General features: G+C 34.9%; 1 pseudogene; it reads right to left on the bottom strand.

Moving 5' to 3' along the window:
• Position 1: 1 nt before the first annotated feature.
• LOC131683277 (reticulon-1-A-like) lies at positions 2 to 1,420 on the bottom strand (annotated as a pseudogene).
• Positions 1,421 to 13,263: the final 11,843 nt, after the last annotated feature.

Here is a 13,263-nt window from a genome sequence, read left to right as displayed (position 1 = left end):
ATTGTCTTACGATCAGACGCGCGTAAAGTCGACGATGAACGGACTGTCCGGGTTGGATTATATCAGTGCGAGTTTCGTCATTGGTTATGAGTGTAAGAAGTTTATCTGCGCGCACAGACCAATGGAAAGCACTATTGTGGATTAAAAAAATGGTTTTTTTGCAATTACAAAAAAAAATTAAAAGGTTTTTTTTTACAATTACAAGCTATCAACTTATCCTCCTTCTTTCCCAGAGGAACGGCCGCTTCTAATTTTTCGATGATTTCCAGAATTTTGCTTCTGACCAGTTCCAAGTAAGCATCAATCGACTGCTTGTTATTTTCGTAGACCTTTGGCAAGGTGAATAGTGCAATGAATACAATGATGACACACGTCATTCCGTTGAAAATGGCACCGACATAGGTAGCAGTAAAGGACAACGCCAAACTTGATAGAATCGATTACATCTTCCATCAGAAACAGACGGCGTAACTCCGACAGCAGAGCGTTGACATGCGCTACAGCAACCGTGGTCAGCTGCTGTACTTTCTCCTGCGATAGGGTCAAATCATAGTCCAGGTATTCTTTGAACGGGTGTCCTTCGGAGGTCTTTTGTACGGCCTGAAGCACGTTCTTGTAGATACGGAACGAAACGGTTCCGAACAGGACCAGCAGCGAAACGTACGAGAAAACGCTGATCAACGAAATTAGCGACATGGCGGGCAGGATTGTTAGGCCACTGCCGAACTCGATTGCTGATTTCTTAACATTGCGCCAGTAGATCAGGGATTCCACTTTCGGGTGCAATTTCTCCGGCTTGAACCAAGCATCCAAACCAAACTGCTTGAATAATTTCTTCGCCTGTATACACTGCTCAGCAGGTTTACTGCAAGAAGCTTTACCGGTTTCGGCATTTCCTCCGATGGTCGTCTCACCGCTTTTGGAGTAACTGCTTTTGGGGTGACAACTGGCGGCGGGGCCGCAACTGGTTCGGGATCGAGAGTAGCAACAGCCGCTGTCGCATCTCGCTGGCTCCACGAATTGGTTCTTTTTGTTGTGACTGGCGAAAGCACTGCATATATCTTCTTTTTCTACACTATCGGAAGCAGCAGCAGGAGCACCGGATAGCTCTTCAAGTTTTTGATTTTGTGCGGTTGTGCTTGAACGAACCTCGATATACGAGTTCATGTTCATTTAAAAGTCATAAATTTTCAAACATACACGGTAAAAAATCCTCACGTTGATGGAAAGTGATTTGCAGTCGATTTCGCACTACTTGCTCAACATTTCAATGCGATGTGTCAATCTGTTGGAATGGATCATTTAAAAGCACTACGAAATCAACAGCAAATCACTTTCATTTGAAATGTGTTGTACATTGCTTCTAATAGATCTTGCATTTAACTATATACGTACTCCTTACGGTATATCCCATTATGGATTACCTGAGAACAAATAATTACATAATTAATTAACTACAAGTAAAATATGCAATGCTCACGTTCTACATTACTTTAGAAATGCAAATTTTCCATTTTTGCTCCTATTTCCGAGCATACGTTTGTAGTCGATTAAAGACTTTAGTGTTTTGACACTTGTAATTAAAGATGGAACCACTCAAATTCAATAGATTAGTACAGTGGTGCGAATTCAACGGATATTCATTTCAATTTAAAGATCATTTCTATTAAATAGCTTTCAAAGACCAGGTCATTCTGATACGAGTTATAAATCCTTAGAAAATCAATGCTAAATCACTTCAATTGTTAGTAGGTTTGTTCCAGTACACGGAAGTCACTCCGGAGTAAACAGGAGCAAAAAATCTTTGCTCCTTTTTACTCCGGTTTGCTACCTGAAGAAGAAAAAGGAGAAGAAGAGAGTACAGGAACGATTTTCTCCGGAGTACTTCCAGTTTCTCCTGGTACTGGAACAGACCTAGTGATACATGATAAACTGAATCAAGTGCAACATCATTTGAATTAGACGTGACAATTTTTTACCGTGTATAACAACAAAGCAAAAGCTGCACGCTCATCCAACATAACACAAAAGTGAGTAGCCAGCCACTCAATTTCATAAAAAGTGCACATAGTCAAAAGGAAAGTTTTTCTCGCTTACTCAGTTTTGAGTTCGAGTTGAACATGTCAAAATTTGAGTACTTTTTACTCAAAAACTAAATATGAGAAATAACCACTCCATATTTAGAATATAGCTATATGAAAATTCAACGGGATTTAAAATGTTATTTACCTGTACCTCCCGGCGTTAACACGATGTCTGGATCTCGGTCCATATATTCCGGGAGCTTTTCTCTTCCTAGATAGCATGCAGATCATAATCTCTTAGTAACAGCTGGATCTAAAAAAAATCAAAAGGAATTAGGTTAAAGCAAAAATAAAACTTGGCGAAACTTACGATTGATTTTCCTGAATGTTTCCGCGCCTTCCTCTTCACAGAAAGGTCTTTTTTAAAGTTCTGGTCGACACCCAACTTTAGTCAATTGTTCAAAGTAATTTTTTCATCCAAAACTTTAAAACTTAGTGGTTACTCAAGAGATGAGTTAATTTCACTCAACTCAAAACTCATTTTTTGACAGTTTGCCTCGATTATTGAATTTGAGTACTCGGAACCCAAATTTTGAGTAGTTCTGAACGAGCGTGTGTGTTGCTAGTTTGGCAATATTTCATCAAAGTATGCTGTCACTCTGACAGTGTACCTTTATCGGTGTACCTATAAACACTCATAGTAACCCAGTTAAACTCAGCCGGAAATGAACTGGATTTCCGGCTGGTTCCAGTTCGTATTCCGGCTCCAGTGACACAACCGATTCTAGTTAGAATCGGTTGTGTCACTGGAGCCGGAATACGAACTGGAACCAGCCGGAATTCCAGTTCATTTCCGGCTGAACTTTACTGGGAATAGACTCGCGGATATAAAAATCGCAAAACTGGCAACTAGAAAAACAAGCATGTTAAACTGGCATCACCCAAAAATGTGCAAGCTCGAACGTGCTCGACTGTTTTTATCAAAATAATTTTTCAAGTGGTTCAATATATGAATCAAAAGAGAAGTTATATGTTTGGTACTGAGCAACAAGAAATTGAGAAAAGAAAGAAACAAATCTAATTTCTTCAGAAACACAAAGTTGATGAAAAAGAGCATAAGTAAAATGCTTTTTGTGTAGTTATATTGAACACAATAAATATCTTTCTAAATAACATTGTGAAATACTAATACGAACACGAAAAGTGAAGCCTACTGTGAATAACAAAATATATTTTTTTAACTAAAATCGCAATACTTGTTCTGCTTGTTTGCATTGAATGACGTCATGCTCGTTTGGCTCCGGATTTTGACAGTTCGTTTGGCTCGATAAAAGTACCTTCGCTGGTCTATTACTATGAGTGTCTATAGGTGTACCCAGAGTTATAAAATGTGTCCTTGAAAAATCGTTAGAGCATTCCGTATTAACATATTTGTATTTGGTCCAACTAACGAATTTAATTCGCTGATTGGACCGACTGACAAATGTCAAAAACTCTCCAAAGAAGACATTAGTAGTGTAAAAAATTAGATTGATTGTTAAAGTCAATTTGACATGAGGTTTTGACGTTCAGATGCTTTTTAGTTAAACAACGGTCCAACTAGCGGAGGTCCAACTAAAAAGCGGTCCAGCTAAAAAGTGTCCAACCAGCGAATCACTACTGTATATTTATAGTTCCGATATATGATAATGGGAAAATATAACTAGAATGCTTGGTCTATACATAAAATATGATTATTGGACTGCCCAGAAAAATAATGAATTTTTGAAAATTCAATCGGCCCACCCCTGAGTCGATTGCTAGTCCCACCAGGATTACTTGTACCAAATTTGAAGCAAATCGAACAAGTCTAGCTACCGAACCAACGTGCTTGAAGTTTGTATGGGATCTTTCGACAATTTGCATGGAGAAAACACACTAGTTCGCATTTTCGCTACTAGGTGACACATTTAACTTTTAGCGAAGTTATGTCTGAGTCCGTTTTACATAGGGCGTAGCAGTGCATGGTTGTGTATCAGGACTCGATTCCCACGAACTACACATTTTTATGAAATTAGTTAGCTAATTTCCATCGCGCGTTGTTACGATTTTCAGCGAAATTGGAGGAAAACACAATTTAATAGCAATTAATAGCACACAAACACGCCCCACACCAAATACCTACTGTGTGCAAATTTTTCCGGAAATCGGTTAAGCCGTTTGGGAGTCTATAAATCATATACATACAAACTTTGACTTTTATATATATACTAGCTAATGCCCGTCGCGCGTTGCTGCGACTTTCAACGAAATAGTAGAAAAACACAATTTGTTCTGAAGCGCCATCTGGCAGGCAGATAAACCCCAAACAATAGCACACAAACACGCTCCATAACAAATGCCTACTATGTATAAATTTTTACGGCAATCGGTTAAGCCGTTTGGGAGTCCATAAATCATATACATACAAACATTGACTTTTATACACACACACACACACATATATATATATATATATATATATATATATATATATATATATATATATATATATATATATATATATATATATATATATATATATATATATATATATATATATATATATATATATATATATATATATATATATATATATATATATATATATATATATATATATATATATATATATATATATATATATATATATATATATAGAATAGATAGAAATAGAATAGAATAGATAGATAGATAGAAATCTTTGATTTGGAAAAAATTGTGTCAGTTTTTCATATGTATTGCAGTCTGCTTCCTCATCTCGTACAGATCAGAAGCCAAAAAAACGCTCCGCTTGCGAACAGCATACAAACAAAAATAATACCCGCGCCGTGCCGCTCTAACGTGTACGTGTAACATATAGACACAGGAAAGTTCCGTTGCACCTAACTGTGAGTGAAATGAGTGCACCGCAAAATAAATTTCGCCCGTTACTGGAGAACACAATTGCGATTGATTTTTCGCAGACTCGTCTTAGACCTTCAGTGCGCGAGGTGGAACAGTTGGTCAAGGTGAAAATGGAACTTAATCTTACAGAGGTTTCACACGTCCAGCTTCACCACACGAGGCAAGTAGTTCTTATAACGTTCAACTCCTTAGCCGAGGCAGAAAACTTCGTAGCAAAGAACAATATGCAACATGACGTTGAATATGACAACGTCAAAACTAAGATTTCCGTGTATATGGACCTCGATCTAACTGAAATAAAACTCCATGATTTGGCACCTCGTACGTAGATTCATGTCGAAGTATGGAGAAGTGGAATCTGTCACAAACGATACTTGGAGAAACTTTTTCCCTGGCATACTCAACGGTGTTCGGGTGGTGCGAATGCGGCTGTACCAACCTATACCGTCTTACTTGACTCTCGAAGGCAAATCATCCCAAGGTGTTAACTACATACAAAGAACCCTATGCACATACGGCTACGTGCCAGTTCTGTAACCAGACGGCACACTACGGTAAGCCATGCGCCAAAACAACTAAAGCCAACTCATCTACAACCACCACTACCAAACAGCCTTCAACATCTTCTGATACACAACAGACAGCCGGCCTAAAACTGAATTCCGAACAAACAATATTCCACGGCATCTCAAAGCCAACAGTTAACGTGCGCAGGGAAGAAATAAACCAGAAAGAAGAAGGCTATATCAAAGTCACTCGAAAACACAACAAGTACCAAAACAATAGTGACAACCAGAGCCAATCTAGCGATGACGATATGGATACAAACACGAGCGAGGGGGAAGACAGACAGAATTATCAGCAAGCGGCAGAGGGTACACCCAACCATCGCTCACCACCAAGAAAGAAAATCAACACAAGAAGCGGAAAGCAGTGCGCCCAGGATAGTCGACAGAAATGATATTTGGTGATTTATACTTTGTTTTAAATTTATTTTGAAGTAATATTTGAATTTTTCTGAAATGTATATTATTTTTTAAAAAGGCGAATGACCCTAGAGGTTAAAGCCTTAATAAATAATAATAATAATAATAATAATAATAATAATAATAATAATAATAATAATAATAATAATAACAATAATAATAATAATAATAATAATAATAATAATAATAATAATAATAATAATAACAATAATAATAATAATAATAATAATAATAATAATAATAATAATAATAATAATAATAATAATAATAATAATAATAATAATAATAATAATAATAATAATAATAATAATAATAATAATAATAATAATAATAATAATAATAATAATAATAATAATAATAATAATAATAATAATAATAATAATTCATATGTATTGATAGCGGGTACACGAGTACACTCATACCATTCTTAACCTTTAATTAAATTAATCTTTTCTGATATTTAAATTTAAAAAAACCTAATTAAATTTAACAAACAAACCGACAGTTGTTCTACTAAATGACGTATCTGCAAATATCTTGTTCGCCTCATTGTTAACCGGGACAGCACCCCACACAACATGATCTGGCACCTTTGCAATCCGCTAGCAGCCTGCTATCCCAAGTTTCATCTGAAAACTATGGTAGATCTGATAAGGCAACCTATAGAGTCGTGCAAGTCGCATGAGTTTAGATGTGTTATTGTCCTAAAAGGAAACAAACAAAAATAAAATTTTCAATGGTTTCGGGCCTAAAAATTGAAAATAGACTGAGATATCAACTCACGGTACTAATCTGCATCAGAATATGCCTTAACCCGCACACACCTAATGATCCCTATTGTTAGGTTTAGCTCAATAGAATGTTCAGAAGAATTGTAGTACATAATCTAGGGGCAGATCACTTGCGATGCATTTTTAAAAATCAGCAAAATTAAATGCATTTATTTCCATCAAAATAGAAATTCATAATGCATTTTGCGTTGCGTGCAATGTCTTTTGAGTTGCGTGTAAGACGTCAAAATCCTACGAACAAATTAGCCCTACATTCCACAAAACGTCCAACAAAGTGGATCAGCGTAGGACGTTTTTTGAACAAACTTTTCAGCGAGGGAGTGCAAAGTTGATGCAAAAATGGAAATTAAGCGCATTTTTCCTAATTTGATGCAAATTTTTTATACATTCCTAGAGTGATCTGCCCCTAGTACATAATACTAGGTATGTTTTGGTTATAAAATATTAGTTCCACCTGTGGCCGCATAGAGGTCGCCAACGCTAACTTTTCATAAAAGAGAGATAGAATATGTTGAAGATGTTCCGAAGAATTATTGAAAATACCTGTTCTACAACTTTGTGGAAGATAATATAATATCTATTTCTCTCCGTTGAAAAGTTAGTGGAGTTAAAATGTTCTAACCAAAATATATATAATTCTTCTGTACATACTATTCAGCTAAACCTAACCATTATTTCACAAAAATGTTTAGTTCGTGCGAATCGAGTACTGATACACAACCATGCACTGCTATGCAGAACTGACTCAGACATCACTTCGCTAAAAGTTTAATAACTTCTTTCAACAAAACCGGATTGACTAGCAGTCTTCGACAAAGTTGTAGATAATTAAACTATCGTTCTCATTACAGTGATAATACGATGTATACTGTGCCACCCAGCGGCGAAAATGCGAGCTAGTGTGTTTTCTCCATGTAAATTGTCGAAAAATCCCATACAAACTTCAGGCACGTTGGTCCGGTAGCTAAACTTTTTCGATTTACTTCAAATATGGTGCAAGTACTCCTGGTGGGACTAGGAATCGACTCAGGGGTGGGCCTATGGGTAATTTTTTTTAGTGATTATATTGCCTAAAATTTGATTTTTCTTTACCGATCCGGGTTTTTTACCACACACAATCGAAAAGTTTCTATAATTTTTAAAAGTTTATCTTGTGCTATAAAAATTTAGTTCCAGATATTAGTTCGGTCACGGTTTTCTGTCTTCTTTCTTCTGATCATCTCAAATAAGTTAAATCGGATTTGATCACCTACTACAAATGAAATGACCTGATAACCAAGGTTTGGTTCAATATGTAATATTCGATGTTGATTGGTTGTGTTTAACCACAGAGAACAGACATCCATGATCGAACAAAAATATTTAAAAAACGTGTGTAAACATTTGAATTAATATACTAAAAACACTAGCGCCGCCACACCAACCTATCCCAACTATCCGTCAAATCGATTCCGGAACCGGTTCGAAATCCTGGATGGATTCTGCATGGAATCTAGCTCAAAGAAAACAACCGATTCCGACTCTATCGGTTGACGCATTTGAGCTGGAATTCATGCTGGAAGTCCGAATCGGTTCCGGACTAGTTTGACTGGGTAGAGGAATAACCGCTGTCAATTCTGTCGCACTCAGCCACAAAAAAAAAATGACGACAGTAGCGCACCTGGTTTAGATATCCAAACTACCTTCGAAACCGTTAGAGATTTTACACAAGTTGAATGCTGAAGATGGACGTCTGTTCTCTGTGGTTTAACTATACGTAAGAAATATATTTGATTTATTATTACTCTAAATGTACTAAGAAAATAAATATCTTTCATTAGGTAGTATAGTCCAACGTCTACAGTTCGTGCAACCACATAGGGCTGCCCCTTGTAGTTTTTTATTTCGATTATAGAGGTTTTAACCTTAAGGTCATTCGCCTCTGCGGGTTAGAAAAATCTATTATGAAAAATTTCTAACCCTATTGCGGGGCCGGGGCTCGAACCCAGGTACGCTGCGTACAAGGCAATCGATTTACCAACTACGCTACGCCCACCCCAGGCTGCTATTGAATTTCTAATGGATCCGATTTCCGGTTCCGGAATTACAGGGTTATGAGAGCAATCCCACGAAAAATGTCGATTTTTACAATTTCTGCAATGTGAAATTTTTTCCAAAATGTGGCCACATCTGCTTGGATTTGTAGTACTAGGTCACTAACAGCCATTCAAAGTCTCTTTGGCCATCATCATCGGTTCCACAAGCCCCGGCGAAAGTATCCAAATTCAGAATAGCAGTCACATCGGTGTCTCAAAGATGGCTTGACCGTTTCGACCAAACTTAGTCTCAAATGAATGGTGTTTTATCCCCGTAAATGGTTTTAAAATTTTATCCCTATCCGACTTCCGGTTCCGAAGTTATGGGTTGTGGCGTGCGGTAACAAAACCAACTCCGATTCAAACCGATACTCCGATGAAAGCAAAAAAGGTAAAAATTTCACTAAAATGTCTCTCAAGCAACTTAAATTTGCAGTTATATGTCACTGACGGCCAACCAAACTTTCGTTGACTACATTGATCACCATAGACGGTTCCGGAAGTGCCCGGGAAAAGCGGCCATCTTTCAAAACTAGCATTCATATCGGCAGCCCTAAGTTTGCGCCGCTAAAGCAACAAAAATGATCCATAAAAAAGTTGTTCATGTTCCATAAAAACAAAACTGAAAACCCGTAAATCGATGTGAATGATCCATAAAAATAGGTGATTTGATCCATCCCACTTTCTGCTGAGGCATGATGGCTAATGAAATTTTGATTTCGTCCGCCATGGCTAGTAAACGGCGGGCGAACATCGTAATAGCGCAGCCCGCTTTTGGGACTTGTATTTTTTTCATCGACGGCTGACACTTAGCCGTTTTCGCGATTTTTTCGGGACTTGTGTTTTTTCGGGACATAGTTTTTTTTCGATTTTTTTGTTATGGGACTTTACGATATTTTACTGGAGATGTACAGCAGTGAATTTCGGTGGTGTTTCCTCGCGTTCTCGGGGGAGCGGATTATACTGCTAGTGCAAGTGATTTACGGATCGAGCCGAATCTCCGCAATCAAAAAAGTTTTCAATAAGAAAAGTTGCTGTTGTGCAAAATAGTGATATTCGATCATAGATGTTGATGTCGTTGTCAAATTCTTCTGCATGAAAATACTTGTTTCTTCCAAAGGTGAGCGAAGTATTATATTGATAGTAAAGTAGCCAGTGGTGCCAAGATTATGTGGATTGCGTATTGGAAAAAAGTAGTCGGTAACCACTTGCTAGTTCACGGAGTGTTGCAAACTAAATTGTATCCACTGATTATTGCATTCGTTTGTCATTTGCTTTGCTCTCAAATATTCACCTTGAGGAATTGTGATCTAGTACCCGGAGGGTGGACTGTTCCACCGCGGTGCTTCGTACATTAGCAACCCTCGCTGGAGGTGCTGCACGATGTATTGTGGAAATTTCTCGTTTCATGCCTTTTTGTCCGATGAGTAATATTGCGTAGAAAGTGTTAGGTTTGTTCCAATGCCAAGAGAAACTTAAAGTACTCCGGAGGAAACAATGAGAAAATCGTTCCTGTAGTCTCTTCTTTCTCTTGATAATTATCTAGTTTAGAAAGTGAAAGATGTCCAATTTTAATAAGGTTTTTTGCCAAAAGAATGTATTTCAATCTAAATAAACCGAATCCGAGAGCGTAAATGTGAAATTTTCAACCGTAGTTAAATGAACTGAAAAAATAAGTTGTGCTTAATAACAGTCTTAACAATAGCAGTTCTTTAACAAGTGAGCTTACACAGCGGAGCCTGGCCGCATACCCGAGGCGAAGGATCCGAAGCGGCGCAAAGCCGCTGAGGATCCGCCGAACGAGAAATTGATTAACCCGTTGCTGGAATTTGCAAGCAAACCTGTGATCATCTCGTTTGTCCGGTTTACCTAAACATAAGGGTTATAGGTAGTTTAAAGCCGACTGAGCGGCAGCGAAGTCTGACAATACACCAGAATACGATGTGGGGTAGCCACATTAGTCAACCGAATACTGACTAATGTGGCTATGCCACATCACTTTCTGGTGTACGAGCTTTCAACTAACTATAGCCCCTATGTTTGAGTAAACCTGTCAAACGAGAGGATCACAGGTTTGCTTGCAATTCCAGCAACGGGTTAATCAATTCCTCGTCCGGCGGATTCTCAGTGGCTTTGCGCCTCTTCCTTCCTTCGCCTCGGGTATGCGACCAAGCCACATCACACTAGCTCCACTGTATAAGCTCACTTGTTTAAGCACTGTTATTGTTATGAGTGTTATTAATCACAACTTATTTTTTCAGTTTATTCAACATTGGTTAAAAATTTCACATTTCCGCTCTCGGATTCGGTTTATTCAGGCTAAAATACACCCAATTGGCAAAAAATCTATCACTATAGTCACTAAACTAGACAATTACTTTTCTCTTTTTTCTTCTTCTGCTAGCAAACCGGAGTAAAAAGGAGTAAGTATGTTTTGCTCCGGAGCAACTTTCGTGTACTGCAACAAACCTAATATTTTCTTTGTCCTAGTCAAGGTGAAGGGTTTCATGTACAATTTTGAAATAGTTTATCAGAAATGTCAGAAGGAAAAGCTTCCTAATATTGCATAGTACTCTCCGCTTCAAGGCAAATCAAACGATAAGAAGATTTGTCACACATGTGATGAAGTATTTGTAAGTGTTAAGTAGAATCACATAATTAAAGAGAATTCAAACCTAATACATACTCATTGCCAGGTACTTTTGCAAATGACTATCAGAACCAATCCCAATTATAGCGACTTCCTTAAATTCCATACTGACGTATTCTAATCAAATGCGTACATAGAAACTCGGCAAAAAAATTAAAGAATCTAAAAATTTGGAAATTTTAAAATCAATAAATTTAAAAATTTGGAAATATTAAGTTTCATAAATTTAAAAATATGTGAATCTAAAAATTACCGATTCAAAAATCTTGAGATTTGAAAATTTATTAATTTGAAAACCTAAAAACTTGAGGATTGGAAAAATTTACATGTTTAGAAATTTAAAAACTTAGGAATTCAAAAATTTTAAAATCTTTGAATGTAAAAATTGAACTATTCAAACTTTTGAAATTAATTTTTTTTTAAATTTAAAGGTTTAGAAATTTAAAGATTTTAATGTTTAAAATTTCGAAACTTAAATTTTTTGAAATTTTTGAATTTAAAGGTAATTTCAAAAACAAAGATTTAAAAGTTAGGAAAAATCAAAATTGAAAAGAATTTGAAGATCAAAAAATAAAAAATTTATGAATTTAAAAAATATAAGTTTAAATATTGAAAAATTGAGATGTAAAAAAATCCAAATATACAAAAAAATTTAATTTAAAAAGTTTAAGGATACTAAAAATTTAAAAATTCAAGAATCTCAAAATTCATATATTCGAAAATTTAAAAATTTTAAGATTTAAAGATTGAGAAACCTAAAAATTTTAAAAATTTAATAGTTTTAACATCTAAAAATTTAAATATTTAATAATTAAAAGATTTCAATATTAAAGAATGCAAAAATGTAGATTTAAAAACAAAAATTTAAGAAATTTGAATATCAAAATATTTTGAAATTTAGAGATTTCAATATTAAAAAAATTTCAAATAAGAATTTTAAAATTTAAGAATTAAAAGTTTAAAACATTAAAAATTCATAAATTTCAATATTTAAAAATTTAATAATTTAAGAAATTTTAAATTAAAAAATTCAAAAATTTTAAAATGTGAACATTCAAAAAAAAAATTCAAAAATTTAAAAAGTTAATAGTTTAATAATTTAAAAATTTAAACGCTTCAAATCTTGAAAATTTAAGCATTTAAAAATTTGTGAACATTTTATCAGGAATTTAAAAATTTAAGAAAAAATATTTAAAAGTTTAAAAATTCAAGAATTTGAAAATTTGAAAATATAATAATGTAAGGAATTTTTGAATCCATCATTTTAAATTTTTTTGAGTTTTAAAATTTTTAAAAGCTTCAATTTCTGGTATTTCGAGCTGTTGAATTTTGGAAATTTTCAATTTTTTTGCGTATTTTTGAATATTTGTATTCAGAGTTTTTAAATTTTTAAGCTCTTTGATTTAAAATTTTTGAATATTTGGTTTTTTTTGAAAATTTTGCTTTTTCTAAATTTTTATCCCTTGAATTTTTGTACTTTTTATCAATTTATATTTTTGTATTTCTAATTTTTTTGTTTTCTTGGACTTTTGCATTTTCGTATCTTTTATATTTTTGTAATTAATAACACATAATTGTGTTTTTGTATTTGTGTACTTTACCATTTTGTATTATGGTATTCTCGCATTTTTGTAATTTTGTATTTCTACATTTTTGTATGTTTGTGTTTTTGTATTTTTGCATTTTTGTATTTTGGTATTTTTATATTTTTGTATATTAGTACACTCAAGTTTTTTTTACGCGGTTTTTTTTTGCGCGGTATTTTTTTACGCGGTTTTTTTACGCGGATTTTGAAATTTACGCGGTTTTCAT

The sequence above is a fragment of the Topomyia yanbarensis genome, chromosome 2 (genome assembly GCF_030247195.1).
Source record: "Topomyia yanbarensis strain Yona2022 chromosome 2, ASM3024719v1, whole genome shotgun sequence".
Classification (NCBI taxonomy): Eukaryota; Metazoa; Arthropoda; class Insecta; order Diptera; family Culicidae; genus Topomyia; species Topomyia yanbarensis.
This window is presented reverse-complemented; position numbering and strand designations above follow the sequence as displayed.